Source organism: Marmota marmota, unplaced genomic scaffold (genome assembly GCF_001458135.2).
Source record: "Marmota marmota marmota unplaced genomic scaffold, marMar, whole genome shotgun sequence".
Lineage (NCBI taxonomy): Eukaryota > Metazoa > Chordata > Mammalia > Rodentia > Sciuridae > Marmota > Marmota marmota.
This window is the reverse complement of record NW_026000101.1, coordinates 12446310-12465201: the sequence shown is the minus strand read 5'-3', so window position 1 is coordinate 12465201 and position 18892 is coordinate 12446310. Positions and strand designations below refer to the sequence as shown.

The 18892-nt window shown below is 37.9% G+C and overlaps 1 long non-coding RNA gene across 1 annotated transcript in view; it reads right to left on the bottom strand.

Annotated features, from left to right (window-relative positions):
* Positions 1-4834, bottom strand: part of LOC125610684 — a 118189-nt gene extending 113355 nt beyond the window's left edge. The window contains exons 1-2 of the long non-coding RNA XR_007340684.1: positions 4579-4834; positions 2095-2151 (exon numbers count right to left, since the gene is read on the bottom strand). This is a non-coding gene — a long non-coding RNA (uncharacterized LOC125610684). The remainder of the gene's footprint in view (positions 1-2094; positions 2152-4578) is intronic.
* Between the last annotated feature and the right edge of the window lie 14058 nt (positions 4835-18892).

Below are 18892 nucleotides of genomic sequence, written 5' to 3'. Positions count from 1 at the left end.
ATATATATATATATATATATATATATATATATATATATATATATAAAACTCTTAATTTTCAGAGTAACAGGAGTCCATTCTCACTCTCCCTCCCCCCACCTCCATATTTCTATATTTATGTTTCTGTTATACACAGTTATGAATGTGTGTGTGTGTGTGTGTGTGTGTGTGTGGAGAGAAAGAGAGAGAGAGAGAGACAAAAAGACAGAGAGAGAGAGAGATCTTAAGATGGTGTCTATCATAATACATCTGCCTGAAGGTATATACTTTTTTCTTTTTTTTTTTGAGATTGAACCCAGGGGCGCTTAGCCACTGAGCCACTGAGCCTGATCCACATCCCCAGCCTTTTTTGATTTTTATTTTGAGACAAGGTCTTGCTAAGTTGCTTAGGACCTCGCTAAGTTGCTGAAGCTGGTTTTGAACTTGGGATCCTCCTGCCTCAGCCTCTCAAATTGCTGGGATTACAGGCACTGCACCCAGCAAGATACATATTTAAGATACATTTATGTACTATTCACAAATAAGCACTGATGATTTTTTTAACCTTTGATCAGTATTATTAATACTTCCAAAGACCAATTTTTCTTTTAAATTATCTTTGGGGTTATATGTTATATAATAAATGCTATTCTTTTCTTCTAAAAATTAAAATCTTGAACAAAACCTCTGTTTCCCCAAATCCTAGCTTTTTCTTGCTCGTACCCTAGCTATACTTATTAGCCTTAACCTTGCTCAATGGGTGTCCCTGTCTGATCTATACACTGGAATCCCTTACTACTTCAAATCCTTATCTCCTGTCTGTAGTCCTGGGTTCCCAGCACTACTGTTTGTGATCTGACACATTAAGACCAGATCCTTTCAGCTTCAATTGGTCACTCTTCTGGTAGAGCAAAGTGCAAAGTAAGCTCTGATCTCTGACCCAAGGAGCAAAAACCAAAACAATACAACAAAACAAGAAAAACAAAAGTAACTCTATTCTCTCTTAGCAGAATCAAACATAATTGCAAGATTTGAATTTAATTTATATTTGGGGTTATATGTTATATAATAAATGGACATCTCAGCTGTCGTCAGGCTTATTATGTGCTCAACCTCTCCTTGGTCATCTCTTTACCACAACCTGGGAGCCCAATCACCATTACATCTCCAAGGGCTGGGAACCATTCCTCCTGGGCTGCTTAAACACTACTACTCTGCCTGTGGTCCTGATGTGACCAGGCTTTGAAACAGGTTCCATCTACTTCCTCCATCCTGTCTTGAACCTGCTAAAGAAACCTCAGATACATTAGATAACATAGATGAAAACACTCTGCTCCACAAATCCTAGAAAATACCAAAGCTCCAGAAATAGCTGCCTATTTTCCCCTAAGTTCCTGAATGTTCAAATAGCTCTCTCTTCCACTACCAGCTCAGTCTGATTCCTAGATGTCAAAAAAAATCTGCCTGTTTTTCACAGAAACTTTCTGTGGCTGTTTCTGTAAACTCACCAAATCTTTAGGATTGATTCTAATAATTATCCTTCATCCATAGAATCTATACATCAAGTCTCAGCCAAGTGTCTTAACCCATGGGGCTGGTATTTTTGGTTCTATGGAATAAAAGAGGAAATACAATGGGTTGGTGAATTGATGGAGTCTAGAAAAACCAGTGCATGGCACACCAGAAATTAAGGGGCTAATAGAAAACTCACTGTCACTTTGTTTTTGTTTTTTTTAATTTTAATATTTATTTAAGTTTTCCGCTGACACAGCATCTTTGTTTGTATGTGGTGCTGAGGATCGAACCCGGGCTGCACGCATGCCAGGCGAGCGTGCTACCGCTTGAGCCACACCCCCAGCCCTCACTGTCACTTTGAACAAGAAATTTAAGAAACAAACAAATAAATAAATAAATGTTGATGCTCTACTTAGTAGCAATAGAGTGATTATGTTTGTTTGGGTCCCTTACATAAGAGACCAAAAATCCAAAGGGAGGGAAAAACTCATAAAATGGTTAAATGCTAAGACAGCCACAGTGGTCATAGAGCATACCTCAGTGGGCCTGAACCTCCCGGCACAATCTAGCAGTTACAAAACTCAGATTGAGTAAACTCACCAAATGAGCAAGGAGATCCTTTGCCCAGAGACCAGCATGTTCCAATGGACAAGCTCACTGGATAAATAATAGAGAATAATACCAATTGAAGTATTCTAAAACAGATCTGAAATGGCTTAATATAAAAAGTATATACCACCTCAGTAAAGATGTAGCGTGGATAGACATATCATTATTAGAGTAAAATATAAATAAGTAAATAGATCCACAAGCGAAATTAAGCAAGAGGAACCACTATAAGTCTTTGACATGTTTAATCTCACAGTTCTGGCCACTTGCCAGAAGTGTGATAGATGAAGCTGATAATGGAAGAATTATATCACCAACAGGCATTATATTCATGAACTTGACACAAGGGCAACTTTTCTCACTCAGAAAATTGAATTTGCTAAATTAACAGCCACCAGCCTGTTGGAAGAGTAGTGCACAAAGGCATTATTCATAAGAATAAAAATGGCATAATAATAGTTAATGGTTCTACAAATAGTATAGAAGTGGAGTTTCTTTTAATTCACCTCTCCCTGCTAATGAAACTGAACATGATACATACCATTTCTTCACAACTCCTGTGGCTGAGCTTTGACCACATGTGGAAAGACTAACATTTGTAGATAATTTTGAATGGGCTATCTTACCACTTGATAATCATATTTTGAAAACATTGAGTTTATACTAACATGGGATAATCATGATAACCCAGAGAGATGCTATAGGTAAATATACAACCCAGAAGCTTACTATTCATATTTCCATACTCAAAAACACTAATGCAAAAAAGATCCCTTTAATATTCTTGAAATCAATTACAGAGATTATACATAAACAGAGCTTATTTTATATGACTTTAATATGTAATAAAGATAGATCACAAATTAGTGCAGAAGAGAAGTAATACATGATAAACATGCTGTGATAAATTTGTATCTGCATCAAATAACTTTCAGATGAATAACATGTAAAAATCAAACTTTAAGATGCCTATATATATATACACACACATATGTGTGTGTGTGTGTGTGTATACACACACATATTTATAAATGTACACAGAGAAAAGGTCATGGAAGTCATCTTGAAAGTCAAGAAGAGATTTTAAAGTAAAAAATTTATATAGCTAACTATGTAAAGCTATTAAGATTCCATATGCCCTAAAAGTGAAAAATAAAACTGAAAAGGCAAATACAAATGGAAAAAAACACAGGAAATATAACTGACAAAGAGTCAATATATCCAGAGCATGCACAGGTTAATAAGAGAAATCTTAAGATTCTAATAAACAAATTATAAATGGCATGAGCAGATACTTCAAAAAAGTAAAAGCACAAATAAATAGAAAATGTTAAATCTCAATGATCAAAAAATTAAAATGTGAATAAGATTATTTTTGCCTATCAGTTAGCAACATTTTGATTACTTTTTTATTCTTTTTAGTTATATATAACATTAGGATACAATTTGACATAATCACAAAAACATGGAATATAATTTGCTCTAATTTGGTCTCCAGCACTTCCCTCTCCCCCCAGCCGTCCCCTCCCTCTACTCATCTTCTGCAATTATTTATAGTTGTTTTTTCTATTGGTGTCTTGTGGATATACTTGATGTTGGGATGCACTGTGCTATATTCATGTATGCACACACGAAAGTTCATTCCATTGCTCTTTCCATTTCCCATCCCTCCTTTCTGCCCCTCAATCCCCTTTGTCTACTATACTCATCTTTCCTCTATTTTGATTAAATTCCCTCTCCTTATTTATTTATTTTTTTACTTTTTCTCTCTTTCTTTCTCCCACCACCCCCCCCCCTTACTCTGGATTAATTTCCACATATCAGAGAAAACATTCAACCTTTGACTTTTAGGGACTGGTTTATTTCACTTGGCATGACATTTTCAGTCAGCACACTACAGTGACACAGCCACATCAATGTTTTTAGCAGCACAATTCACAACAGTCAAGCAATGTTTTTTAAAGGGATATTTAATCTTGCTTCATCCCTACCAGTGTGAGTGGAACAGAAATGGAGGAAATGAGACCTGCTAATTATAAGGGGAAAAAATATATTCCCTCCAGCAAAAGAAGGGACTTAATTATCATCTCTGGTACTTCAAGTACTACTGATGCCAGAGGTCCTGGTTTGCTCCAATTTGCAGTCCCAGGTTATCCACCCTCCAAAATGGTTCTGGACCTTAACTTTTAAATCCAAAACTATCATGCTTCACCACGCTGTGCTATACCTAATTTCTAGTTATGTACACTCTTTGACCATAATTCTCATTTTGTCCCTCTTAATCTTTTAGATGGAAGCTAATCTCTGCTATCTATTCTGAACTTGACTGCTTTCTGCTTTGGTGATCGATGCTCCTTCTATCTGGTGCAGTGCCCAGTCTTGCCTCCCTTGTCCTGTCTGACATGCTTCTATTCAAGTTGCATATGGCATTGTCTGTACCACACAGAAATGAAAGGAGCCAAACTTACTGCGTACCTTCCAGGATCCACGCATCCTGTTCAGTGCTGTACACACATTATTCCATGGAGTCCTCCTAACCCTCCGGCTGAGCAGGTTCTATTGTTTGTCTTTTGCCTGTGAGGAAGTAGTGCAGTGACCTCCCAGTCACACATAGTTGACAATTCCAGGCCAAGCTGATTTGACTCCAATCTGTTCCCTACTGCCTCCCTGAGCGCCAGGGGCTTTGATTACGGAATACATCTGAAGGCCTTGGTTTGACGCACAGAATAAACTCCTGTTAAAATAAACAATGTAAATATAAAGTCCTACTGCAATTACGGCATCCAGCTAGGGAAATCAAATATTTCCTGGGAAACAGCTCAGTACTAAAGTAAACAGAGCCATTTATTATTCTTTATAAACCATTACTTTCTATGGCCTTTCTAGGAATAGGAATTGACAGGTTAAAACAAAAACAAATAAAAAGCTATACCATCCCAGAACACCTAAGGGCCACGCACCAATAGAACATAGTCAAATGTAAAACCATGTATCAGTAGGCCAGGATTTTGAGTGGGACTTTCCCTGTGGCCCCAGGATGAGCACCAGAGTCTACAGATGAAATCCACAGGCACTAAGCCCCCATATCTAAAGGGACAGACACCTTTCCTCAGGGTTTACTAGAAGCAAAGCCAACTCTACCACTGACGGCAATCAGCCCCACCCATACTCTCTCTCCAGTCCCTGTAAGAAGCCTGGGGTTGGAGGGGAGTGACCACAGCCCCCATCCTTGTGGACAGCACAGTGAGGACATTTTCTTTCTTCTATCCACCAATCCAAGCTTGTTGGAGGGGGGGGGGAGGGGGATGTGCTGCTCCCAGAGAATTCCCTGTAGAGTTGAGACTGACTATGAGGGGGAGACCAGGCACCTCACTGCCCAGTGACAGGGCAGAATGCAGCCTGGTGAGAGCATTCTAGGAAGGCCTTGGACACAGAGATGTGGGCCCACTTTTCACTGCGGATCTCTGAAGATGAGAAGCTTCCTGGAGGTGCCTTGTAGCAGCACAGCCAGGAAGAAGTATAGGGTAGTCCCCTTGGGAAGAAAAGGTACCTCTACCCATGCACTCAAACATAATATCTCTACCCCAGAAAGTGGGGAAGAAAATCTCTGTAGTGACCATAGCAGAGGAGGGTATGGGACAAAGGGTGACACCCAGACAACCAGAACAAATAAAGTGACTCCAGAAAGGGGCCTGGAGGCATGGGCCATGGCACAGCTGCTCCTCTCTTAGGAAGTCCTCGTTGACAGAGATGAGAGCTTTCTATCATCAGAGGCCACCAGAAACAAACAGACCCACGCTGACCAGAGTGAGACCAAGGCACCTTCCTACACCTGGCAGGTGGGCAAGAGTATGAGGCTTTTGTTGCCTCCTCTGTCCTCCCCAATCCTGCATGGTCTGTATGTACAGAGAGAAGAGCAGGAGAAATAGCTTAGAAACAGACTCTCTGACTTTCTCCCCTCCCCCACTCTCACCCGTTTTCCGTCTCCCTAACCCTCCTCCATTTCTCACTTTCCTCTCCCCACTGCCTTTCTTCCTTTCCCTTTCCCCTCCCTCTTCTCCTCCTCCCCTTCCCTCTTTCCATCTTCCTCTTGGTCTTTCACTCCATCTCCCTCCAATTCACTAGTTGGGTCCCTTGAGCTATGGGTTCAAGGAACTGAAGTTTTAAATTAGATTTGAGGCTAGATTGAGTTTTACTCATCAAAATGATTAGGTCCTCAGTGATTGCTAGGGGCTAAGCAGTAGGGAGAAATGGATAGATGGAGCACAGAGGATTTTTAGGGCAGGGAAAAAACTTATTGGTAGATAAGTCTCATTTTAGACTTGTCCACACCGATAGAGTGTACAATACCAAGATTGAACTTTAATGTAACCTGTGGATTTTAGGCAATGCTGTGCCAGTGTTGATTTACCAATTATAATTGCCATATGATTAAATTTCTATGAAATTCTAGAAAGTACAAACCAGTCCCTAGTGACAGGAAGTATATCAGTCTTCTGCGGAAAGGGATGAAGGGAGAGATTGTGCTGCAAGAGGGCACCAGGAAACTCTGGGGCCTGATGGAAATATTCATTATTTGGAATGCCATGATGACTTCACAGGTGTTACCTATGTCAAAGTTCATCACGATGTGTCCTTTAAATGTGTGCAGCTTATCATGTGTCAATCTCACTTTAATTAAAAGTAAAACATTAAATTGTCAGAATGTTTTGGTACCTACTTAAGAGGCCATTAAAGAAGGGAAAAGAAGATTCTATATAGAGGAAAGAAATTACAGGGTAAAAATTAAGTCCTTAATGTATCCCAACTGAATTGACCAAAGATGAGTTACATTGTAACACACAATATGGGAAGAACTCTTTCCAGAACCTTCCCCAAAGTAACCCATTTTAGGGAACAATGTAGAAGGATGATTGGGGTGGTATCTAGTTTTCTAGAGTGTTTTTTTTTGGGGGGGCAGGGAGGTAGGGGAAGCACTTAATAGAATTTCCTTTCCATCACTTAATATAATCACTAGAAATCAAGGTACCACAAGTTCAAGAATGGAATAAAATCAAAGAAATCAGTCACATTTATGCATGGCAGGTGAACATGAGTTAGGACCAAAAGCCCCATCCTTGTGACTCATCTTGAAACTACAGAAATCTGTGACCCTGTGTTTCCAGGAGAGCCAGCCATACTGCTCTGCCGTACAGATGAGTCATGAGAAACCTGGCCAACCATGTTTGACAACCTCAAACCACCTCCTGTGGAGCCGGCCGTTTTCTTTCTGCTCATTTTTATTCTTTTTTTTTTTTTCTCACTGATATTTCTTTCCAGAATCTATCCTTATTTGAATCAGTATATTTTAAGAACATCCTATCTGTCGCCCTATGAAAAGGACAATAAGACTTTCAAAAATCACTCTAACTACAAAGTGATTCTACTGTATGTTTCTTACTTACCAAAGTAAAATGGAATTTTTTTTTTTCCTCCAACAGAAAACGGTCCAGATTCTCCACAGTCTCCAGTCTCAGTTTGATACCATGATTGCCATAAATAAATTCTTACGCACTCAAACCAGTTTTGCCCTTTTCCCAGGAGGCTTTTGTAAAGCTCAACATAAACTCAGCTATCTCAGATGATGCAATTGTGATTTAGGAAAAGCAAAGACCATCATCAATACACAGTTTCATCCACCCACTCCAACAGCCCAATCTATCTGCAGCCAAGTCCCCAAACCCTGAAACTCCCACCCACAAGCTGCCAAACCCTCTGGTTGCCCTATCACTGGCAGATGCTACGATGCTCTGTCAGTAAAAGGTTTGTGAGAAACTGAAAAGTGTACAAAATCAAACAGAATGCAAAGACATTTTTACTGAATTCAGTATTTCGGGATTCTGGAATATATAATGCTTTAGATTTGAGAGATTTTGGGATCCACAGCCCTCTGCTTCTCTTTCTGGCCCACTACAAAAGAGTTACTACCTGCCTACTCAAAGGAATCAGAGATGGCAGTTTGCCCCACAAAAAGCATCAGATAAACACAACTCGGTAAATATAAAATATTTCGTTCGCTGGGAGCTTGCATCTGCCATGGTCATTATTTCTACATTTAAGCAACACAGTGAATACTCAAAAGTGGAGTGGAAGTTACTCTGCTGAGGGAGAAGCCATGGTCCATTAGATTGAGCCATGCCTGAGATTTTGGCTTTGTGGCACAGTAAGCTGAAATACTGTGACCACAGCCACATGACTCCTTTAGAACTCACTGGTCCTTCACCAAATCATGCAGCTTTTGTTTCAATCTGAAAAGCAATTAATTCCAATACTCTGAGCCCCTCGTTTTACCTACAGAAAAATTGAGGCCCAGGAATTTTCAAGATTCACCCATTTCAAACAACTCAGAGAGAAAAATGACCAAAATCCAGAATTCCACCCCCCCACCTCTCACCACCCCCCTTCCCCAGCCTGACATGACCCCTGTTTCCAAGTACACTCTCCCTACTCAGACCTCTCCTCTGCTCTATTACCAGATACTCCAAATCCCAAAAACTGCTTCCCTGATGCTTAGGTCAAATTCCTATTTCATTATTTTTAATGCAATCTCTCTTGGCAGGACATTGCCCCTTTCCCTAAGACCCCGGACCCTGAAACTCAGGCTTCTTAAATTTCCTAACCAGTATCCACCAGCTCAGATTTGGCTCCCCCCAGCCCCAGGGCTCCCTTCTCTGAGTCTTTAGTCTCAGGCCTCTTTCAGTTGCTAAAACCTAGTAAAGCAGTATTTTATTAGTTTTCTGTTATATCAGCATGGTGTCAGCATTCCACGGTGCTGTAGCAAATTACTACAAATTCAGTCACTTACCACAACACAGATCTATTATTTTTCAGTTCTGTAGATCAGAAACCTAACATGGATCTGCCGGGACTGAGACTGAATTGTCAACAAGGCTGTATTCCCTTCTGGAAGCTTTATGAAGAATTCATTTCCTTGCTTTTACTGTCTCCCAGGGACCACCCACATTCTTTGACTCACGGTCCCTTCTTCTATCACGTGACCTTATCTGTCTGTCTCTTCTACTTTTAAGGGCCCTTGTGACTATACTGAACCCACCAGAATGACCCAGACAATCTCCCTATTTTAAGGTAAATTGATTAGCAACCTTAATTCCCCTTTGCCATGTAAATTAATGTATTCTTAGGTTCTGGGGATGAGGACATGGACCTCTGGAGTAGATTATTCTGCCTACTACAAGTATCCTTTTTCCACTCTTGGTTTCTTGACAGACCCTTCACCTCCTCCCTTGACACTCCCCACGCCATAAGTTCTTCTAGAGAAGAAAGGATCCTGGATTGACTGAATCTCCAAATGACCCCAGGGACATATCTTGTCCCACCCACTCTCTTCTGAGTTCTGGGTGGGTCATTGGCAGGGCCACTCCACCGCCCTCTGTCTGCCTTGACATTCTACTTTAGTTATTCCCAGAGCCTGGGAGGGCTGGGGAGCCTAGAAGTAGACAAGAGAATGGCAGGACATGGTGTGGAACCCAAAGATCCAGTAAGACCAGCACACAAACAGTGCCACTGTTGAAGGTCACCCTGGTGCCAATCATGCACAACATAAACACACAGGCCACTGAAGGTGTGTGTTAAGCCTTCAACAGGAAATTTCTTGGGAACAGACTTCACAGTCAAAATTATAAAAATCCATTACATTGTCAGTCAATCTTCTTTTTGCTTTAGGACAAAAAGCCACAAATCAGACATTTGCAGAAGTTGAAGAATCAGCCTTACAGTGTCCTATAAACCATCTCAAAAGACTTACATTTTTTAACTTTGAAACAAAGATTCACAGGAAGTTGTGAAGATAGAACAGAAAGGTCCCTCATGCCCTTCACCCGGTTTCCCCCAATGGTTGCATCTTACATAACTAAAGTACAATATCAAAATTAGGAAACTGACATTTGCATAACATATGTGTATAGCTCTATGCCATAATGCATTTTTAAAATATAACTGGACAAATGTATATGTCTTACATCCACCACTCAATCAGGACCCTACAAAGTTAGCAGCAGCACTCTGTGAAGATTACAGACTCATCTTCTACAGCAGGTCTGAATTGGGTGGCATTTGAGGACCCGTATAACCCTCAAGTCAAGTGTACAGTAAAGCAGAGAGAACTTGACAAGAACCCACACCAGTAATGTGAAACTACCCACACAGACTTCCTCTGCCCTGCCGGGAGCTCTCAGTCCTCTTGGTACACCTGCCGAAATGGGGAAATGCTCCTTAAACATTTTCATATGGTTTTTCCTTAGTGTATGGCAACTATCTTCAAACTTCAAAGATGCCAAACGTCTCAGGGAAGAAAAATAGACAAGCTGATTGAATACCATCTCAGGGTCTCATTTCTCTCCACACCACATAAGAATTCAAGTTAAATCCTTTGGATCAGACTCAAAAAACATCACAGAATGTTAGACCAATGATGGCCCTGAAAGACTTTCTCATTTGGTCCAATGCTCCTATTTACAGATGAGGAAACTGAAAAACTTGGGGGTGGAGGAAGGATTGCTCAATGATACAGCTAATGAGTAGTTGTTCTAAGATTAGAACCGAAGTCTTCTAGCTCCCTAACTGCACATTTTCTATTTTCCACATTATCTATCTCCTGAAATTTCAACATGATTTTTGTTGAGATTTCAGGAGCACGTACTTGAAGGTAGAGAAGAAAAAAAAAAAATAACAAAATCAGACCCATAAGACCACATAGAATAAATTTGCATGAGGCACAAGTTGATAGGAAGAGACCAGGAAAGAGACTGTTGGAATATGCCAAAGAATATATATCATGGTGGCTTCAATTAAAATGATGGCAATTAAATTGAAAAGAAGCTAGAGGATATATTTTGGGAATAGAATCAGCTAAACTCTGTCATAGGTCATCAGCTACAAATTTCTGAATCCCCCCGAAGAGGCCTAAGCATCCAGACTATGACCATGGAATGGATTAAATGTGAGGAACTTGTGTGGGGCTAAACCTGAGAAGGTAGCCTGATTTTTCACTGTCACAGTAGAACTCACCAACAGTTACTTGGTGCAACTGTTCCATTTGTCTTGGCAAACAACGCCTACTTCTTTCACACATTTATAGATCAAGCTCTCCCCATGTACAACTGAATGCCTAGAAAACTGATATGCAAACTACAGGATTAGGCTTGATTGTGCACCTGGAGTAGGCTACTGATTATCCCTGTCTGTGTCAGCTCTGCCCTGTATGTCCATAAGACCTACTCACAGGTTCAAGTCAGCCCAGGTTTAGGAGCCCAGTAAGAGCTTCCTCCTTGGTGTGTCAGGGAAGGTTGCTGGTGTAAACATCAAATCATCTAAGCATTGGGAATTTGGCAGACACATGGACTTACCCCTTGTATCCAAGATCCTCTGCTCCCTGAAGGAACTGGAGTCCAGCCCTGAAAACCTAAACAACAACAAGAGGAACCTGACCTCTTACCTAATGTCTATAGCCCTTTCCTGAGACAGGCACTCCACACTCCTCCCTGTCTCTCCCACACTCCTCCCTGTCTCTCCCACACTCCTCCCAGGCTGGCAATCCAGATGCACACTGACACCAACTATTGCTGCCCCAAAGAGCTTTTTGCTGCTGTCTGCAAGCAAGAAGATGAGATGTTTCTCTTGGATGAGATGCCGGACCACATGAAAGTTGATTTTGCCACATTCTCCCTTGCTTACTGTTGGTCTAGGAGAAGTTGGAGAAAGTCTTCCTAGTTAGTCTGTTTACTTTATTGGGGGAAAGAGAATGGGTGATTCTCACATATTGCTAACTGAAATATAAATTAATTCAAGAGAAATTTAGCAAAACACAGAAAAGTTAAAGATGCATGAATCCTAGGTATGTGCCTTGGAAAAATGAATGATATGTTTACCCAAAAAAAAAAAAAAGTTTTGTTCACAGCCACTTTATTCTTAATAGCAGAAAATTGTAAATAGGCTAAAGGTTCAAGAAAAAGAATGGATAAGGTATAACATAGTTATAAAAGAGAATATTTCTAAAATGTACTAATAATATGAATGAGTCTTAGAAATATTATGTTGAGCAAAATAACCCCAATTCAAAAGGTACATACTAGATGATTCCATTAATAAGACATTTCAGAACAGGCCAACGCTAACCTAAACTATTTCAAAATAGTGATTACCTCTGGTGGGGTATGGGGAGCGGGAAGACTGACTGAACTAAGACAGGAGGGAACTTTCTGGGGTGAAAGAAATGTTCTATATTTCCACGTGGGTGGTGCTCACGTGATCTTATACATACATAAAAAGTTATCAAACGGTGCACTTATAAGTCATGTGTTTCACTGAATCTGAATTAATTATTACCTCCAAAGGTACAAAAATTTAAAAAGAGCACCAATATGTCACCAATATAAAATGTTTTAAGAATAGAAGTTCGTTGGATTAGACAAAGGGGAATGAAGGGAAGGGATGGGGATGGAAATACAAAAGATGGTAGAATGAATTGGACATAACTTTTCTATGTTTATAGGGATACACGACCAATGTAATTCCATATCATGTTCAACCACAAGAATGGGAAGTTATACTCCATGTATGTATAATATGTCAAAATACACTCTACTGTCATGTGTATCTTAAAAGAACAAATTTAAAAATTAATTTAAAAAAAGAAAGCAAAAGAAAATATTTTAAACAGAGGTAAGAAAAAGAGTAAATAAAAGTGTTCACTTCCTACCACTCAAATGTAACTGCTAAGTGCTTTTAGTAGTCATGGGTTTCTTAAATTTAGGAAATCACACTGCTTGTTAAATCCATTTTTCCTATGAACATTTTTATAATTTAATTGCTTTTATCAGAAGCAATCTTCAAACTTTTTAGCTGCAGAAACCTTTCCTGAAATTTTATGTGAACCCTCAGTATATAAACATTGCCCTTGTCAAAATATATGTAGGAAGCTCTGCCCTACCTGCTGCCCTGTTCTTTGTGCCCCCGGGGCAGCCTCTGAGCCGACCTAATCACACCCGCATGGTCAGAAAAATTCACTGTCTCAGTTTCACTTTTAACCGCTGCATTCTGTTTCATGAGTGACCCACAATTTCTCTAACAGTGATGAAAAGAGCCACACCTGAGTATTCAGACTCTTCTTTCCACCCACAAAGGAAATTCTGCAGTTGTCTGATGAGAATTGACCCCGTTCATCATTAGATCATCCCAAATATCCCTCAGAAAAGATTGTGTTGTCCAATCCAGTCAGAAGTACTCTTTCAGGTAGACAGGGGCATCAAGCCAAAAGGACTTTTGGGGACCTACATTAAGCCAAAAGGACTTTTGGGGACCTACACAAAAGGAAGAGGATTATCAACTGGAAAACAGATCCAGGAAATGGAGAGTTGAGGAAGAAGATAAAGCTGAGTCCAAAAATGGATTTGAAAGAAATCTGGGACAAAGCAATAATGTGGAAAAATTGCTCTGAATTGCTTCTCTGTTTTTTTTTTCTTTTTAATTTAAAATCAGTTGTTCTTTATTGATTTATGAAGTACATTTTACATCATTTCTTGACTCTGCTAGCATTTCTGTGATTGAAATTTTATTTTAACTGATAAATAATAATTGTACGTATTTATGAGTACAATGTAATGTTTTGATATATGTTTATATTGTGAAAAGAGCAACTCAAGCTAGTTAACAAATCCATCAGTTCACATACTTATTTTCTTGTAGTGAAAATATTTAAAACTTTGAAATATATAGTGCATTATTATTTATTATACCCATTATTCTGTGCAGCAGATCACTGAAGCTTATTCCTCCTGTCTAACTGAAACTTTGTACACTTTGATCCACATTCCCCTCTCTCTACTTACCCCTCTCCCCCAGTCCCTGGTAGCCATCATTCCACTCTTCTATGACTTAAACTTTTTGAGAGTTCACATACAAGTAAGCTTATATGGTATTTGTCTTTCTTTGCTTGTTTTATTTTACTTAACATAATGTCCTCCAGGTTCATCTATGTTGTCACAATGACAGATTTCTTTTTGAAGGCAGAATAGTACTCCATTGTGTACATACACCACATTTTTGTTATTCATTCATCTCATGATGGACACCTGGGTTGCTTTCATATCTTAACCATTGTGAATGATGCTGCAAAAATGGGAGTGCAGATACCTCTTCAGTGTACTGATCTCAATTCCTTTGGATGTGTACCCAGAAGTGGGAATGCTCGATCAATGGTAATTCTATTGTTAGTATTTGGGGAAATCTCAATATTGATTTCCATAATGGCCATATTAATTTACATTCTTACCAATGGTGCACAGTGTTCCCTTTTCTATATGCCCTCACCAACACTTATCTTTTATTTTTATAATCGCTGTTCTAAGAATTACAAAAGAATAGAAGTTCCTTGGATTAGACAAAGGGGAATGAAGAGAAGGGAGGGGGAAATATGGTAGAATGAATTGGACATAACTTTCCTATGTTCATAGGAATACACCACCAGTAAAATTCCACATGATGTTCAACCACAAGCATGGGAAGTTACACTTCATATATGTATAATATGTCAAAATACACTCCACTGTATCAAGGGATATTGCACTTTGGTTTTCATTTTCATTGCCCTGATTAGTGATAAGGTGTATTTTTTTCATTTATCTGTTGGCTACAAAATACTTTTTTTTAAAGATAGGTTAACTAGTGCCCCACTCAATACAGCATTATAATTCCTGTTGATTTATAATGTTTTTATAATTTCATTAATATGTTGCTATGCTATATATGCTTTGTAACTATTTCTAGGCTTTGATTCTATTCTTGTGATCCACCTGCCTCCTTCTGAACCAGTTTTAAGGTGAACAAGTTTTCATGGCCTCATAATGTTTTGATAACTTACAGGGCAGGTCTCTCTTCAGGACATTTAAAATAATTTTTTTAGATATTTTTAAATATCTGTGGCTCCATCTAGACCTTAGATTTCCAAATTTCCAAAATCTGACATTTTGATTTTTGTTACAATTATTTAATTTATTGAGTAAATTGGGGGGAAATTATACTTTTATAATTTTGAGTATTTTCATCCAAAAAAAATGCTGTGTTCCTCCACTTACTCAAGTCTTCTCTTGTCCCTCACAAAGTTTTGATGTTTTTTTCACATAGTTTAAACAATTCATGCTAAATTAAATACCATCAATTAATTTAATTAATTAACTTTAAAATCTGTGCTTTTTATTGTGATTGTGAAAGGGATTTTTTTCCTATTAGATTTTCTAGGTGGTTTGTGTTGATTTCTAAGAAGGCCATTACAGATGCACAAACACATATACATACACATATATACATGTGTATATGTTCATACATGTATGTATGTGTGTGTACACACACATCAATCACACAGCATAGCAAACATTCATATTAGCTCTAAAAAGTTTTTCATTTGATTCCTAATATTCTCTAATTTTTTCTAGGTGACAATTTTATCTCTCCCTTTGCAATATTTATACTTATTCTTTGTTCAAAACAATGGCTGAGAACTCAATGATAATGCTAAGTATTTTCAGTGACAATGGGCACCTTTAACGGAATGCTCCTAAATTTTCATCATTGAGATGTTTTCTCTACGTTTTTCATGAATAGGCTTTTAGTGTGTTAAGAAAATCTACCTCTAGTCCTCCCTTACTAGGAGTTTAAAATTAATAATAGTAAATTTCATTAAGTTTTGCTTTTCTAGGATTTTACTTGTCCTTTTCTAGTCCACTTAAGGTGATGAATCACATTAATAAATTTTGTGTTAAACTACCCACAAATCCCTGAAATCAGTCCTACATTATTACATGGTTATGTATAGTGCTGCATTTATTCCTATTGAGTATTTACATCTATTTTCATAGGTGAAATTGGACAGTTGTACATGTTTATTTGTGTGGGCATACTAGTTTAGTCAAGGTTAGTATCAGAATCATACTTACTTCAAAAAGATGGATTGAGAAGATTTCTGTATATTTCTAATATGCAAATCCTTTACTTTAAAAAAAGGAGATCCCTGTTCCTCCAATATTTCCAGGAGTTTTCCATGAGTCATAGGCTGAAGCTTCCTGTGTGGAATAGATCTTCCACAGTCTGAGTTCTTTCTCAGATGGCCCCTGGTGTGCACAGGACTTCTTTAATTGGTTTTAGAAAATTGACATTTTTTCCTTAAAAATAATGACCATTCGGTCATGAATTTCCCATCCCTTAGTTACAGATGAGTGTCCTGCTTGTCTGCGGCGTCCTTCCTCTCAGGGGTCTGTGGTTTCATGTCCTACCGCTGGAGATGTTTTCCGTCACTCTTTGACTTGTAAGAACTCTTGTTTTTTTCTCAGCATACTAAATGGATTTATCATCCACTCTCTTTATATTTACCAATTCTGTAATTTCCGCACTTAGCTTTGTTAGTTTCTATCTTCTACCTCCTTAGTGGTATTGATTGTTCTGATTTCTTCATTCATTCTTCTCTTTTGTCACATTTGATACTAACACATGCTTAAGGCTACAGATGTGCTCTGAGCCTTTTGTATCTAAAAGACACATCTTTGAAATACATGAGCCAAACTATTATAAGTACAGGGAGAAGTTGACATGACAATTTCAACTTTTGCAAGAAGTTTCTAACTCAACTCTGTCAATAATTAGAATAAGTGTATAATACATAAAGATACATAAAATGTGAAAAATACATTAAAAATGTGAGTGTGAAAAATCAACATAATATATAAAATCTTATAACCTATTCAGACTATGTACATTTTTTCCAAATGTCCATGCTAAACATTTACAAAATGTGATTATATAGAGATTATATAGTGATCCAGATTGAAAATTTCCAAAAGCAGACAATACATAAGCCAGAGTCTTGGATCACAATTCATAAAAATTTGAAATTGAAAATTAAAGATTAACAAACGAAAGCCAAAAATATCTAAACACTTGTATATTTTAAAAAACACTCTCTTAAATAACTTTTTTTGGAGCAAAGAGAAAATGTATGGCCAAAGTTACCAGATCCTCCTTTGTACAACCACTGTTCATCCACATACCTGTTCTAGAACTTCATATAAATATAATCACTTAGTATATATTATTTCATGTCTGTCTTCTTTCACTTAACATGATGTATTTGGATTTGCTTTTGTGCTGCATACATCAGTAGTTCACTTTTAGGTGTGTGTGTATGGTCCTCTTGTATGAATTACACCACAATGATCCTCCTGTTGATGTACATTTCTTTCCAGTTTAGAGCTAGTATAAATAAGGTTGCAGTAAACATTCTTATACATGTCTTTTTATATGGCCGTATGTTTTAATTTCTCTTGGACAAACACCTAGAAATATTTCTAGGTAATTCTGGGTCACAACACAAGCATATGATCAATTTTATAAGAAATTACCAAATTTTTCTTCAAAATGGTATACAATTTATACTCTCACAAGCAGTCCTCCACATCCTCCCAACTTCTTGGCTCTCTTTTTAATTTTAGTCCTCCTACTGGATGTGAAATGGTATCTCATTGTACTTTTAATTTGCATTTTCCAAAGATGATATTGAGCAATTTCATGTGTTTATTGGCTTTTGGACCCCTTCTTTGTGAGCAGCCTGATCGGATCTTTTGACTATTTTGCAATGATTTCTCTATTACTGATTTATAGGCATGTTTATTCATTCAGGACACAAGGCCTTTGCCAGATGTGCTTATTGCAAATATTTTCTCCTACTCTTTTATTTTTGAGGTAACTTTTGATGAGCAAAAAAAAAAATTAATTCCAATTCATCAACTTCTTCATTTCAGTTTAGTACTATTTATGCCTTTTCTAAGAAATCTCTCTCTAACCCAAACTTGTGAAGATAGTCTCGTGTTTTCTTCTAGTTTCATTTCATGTTTGGGTCAGTGATCCATCTCAAAGTACTTTATTTTTTGGTATTGTCTTATATGGAATTATGTTCTTCATTGCCTTTTCCAATTGCTTGCTGCTAATCTATAAACATACAATTGATTTTTATACATTGACCTTGTATCATATGGCCTTTTGAAATTCACTTATTAATTCTAGTTAGTTGTTTTTTTAAAGGGGTGAGAGGAGCCAGTACAAGGGATTGAACCCAGTGGCACTTAACCACTGAATTACATCCCTAGCTCTTTATTTTTTATTTTGAGACAGGGTGTCACTAAATTCTTTAGGGCCTCACTAAATTGCTGAGGCTCAATTTGAACTTGCAATCTTTCTGCCTCAGCCTTCCAAGTCTCTGGTATTACAGGCATGTACCACCGCACCCAGCTTCTAGTTGTTTCTTAAATTCAAGATTTTCTATGTAGAGTCCTGTCTTTGAAAGAGTTTTACTTCATCCTCTCCAAACTTTATCACTTTTACTTATTTTTCTTGCCTCGTTGCAATAGCTAGGACCTCCTACAATATCTAATAGTTGTGGTGAGAGGACAGGGAAATGCTTTCAACTTTTCATTGTTAATAGGATGCCACTAGAGATGTTTTGCAGATATTTTTTTATCAGATTAAAAAAAAAAAAATTCTTGCCATGCCTAATTTGCTGAGTCAGGAACTGTTGAATTTTGTGCAACACTTTCCTGAATTTGAGAGGATTGTTTTTCTTCATTTTTCTGTTAATATGTGAAATACATTTTGACTGACTTTTTTATTAAACAATTCATATTTCTGGAATAAATCCCTTTTGATCATAATTTAATAATCTTTTTATTGATCTCTGAATTCAACCTGC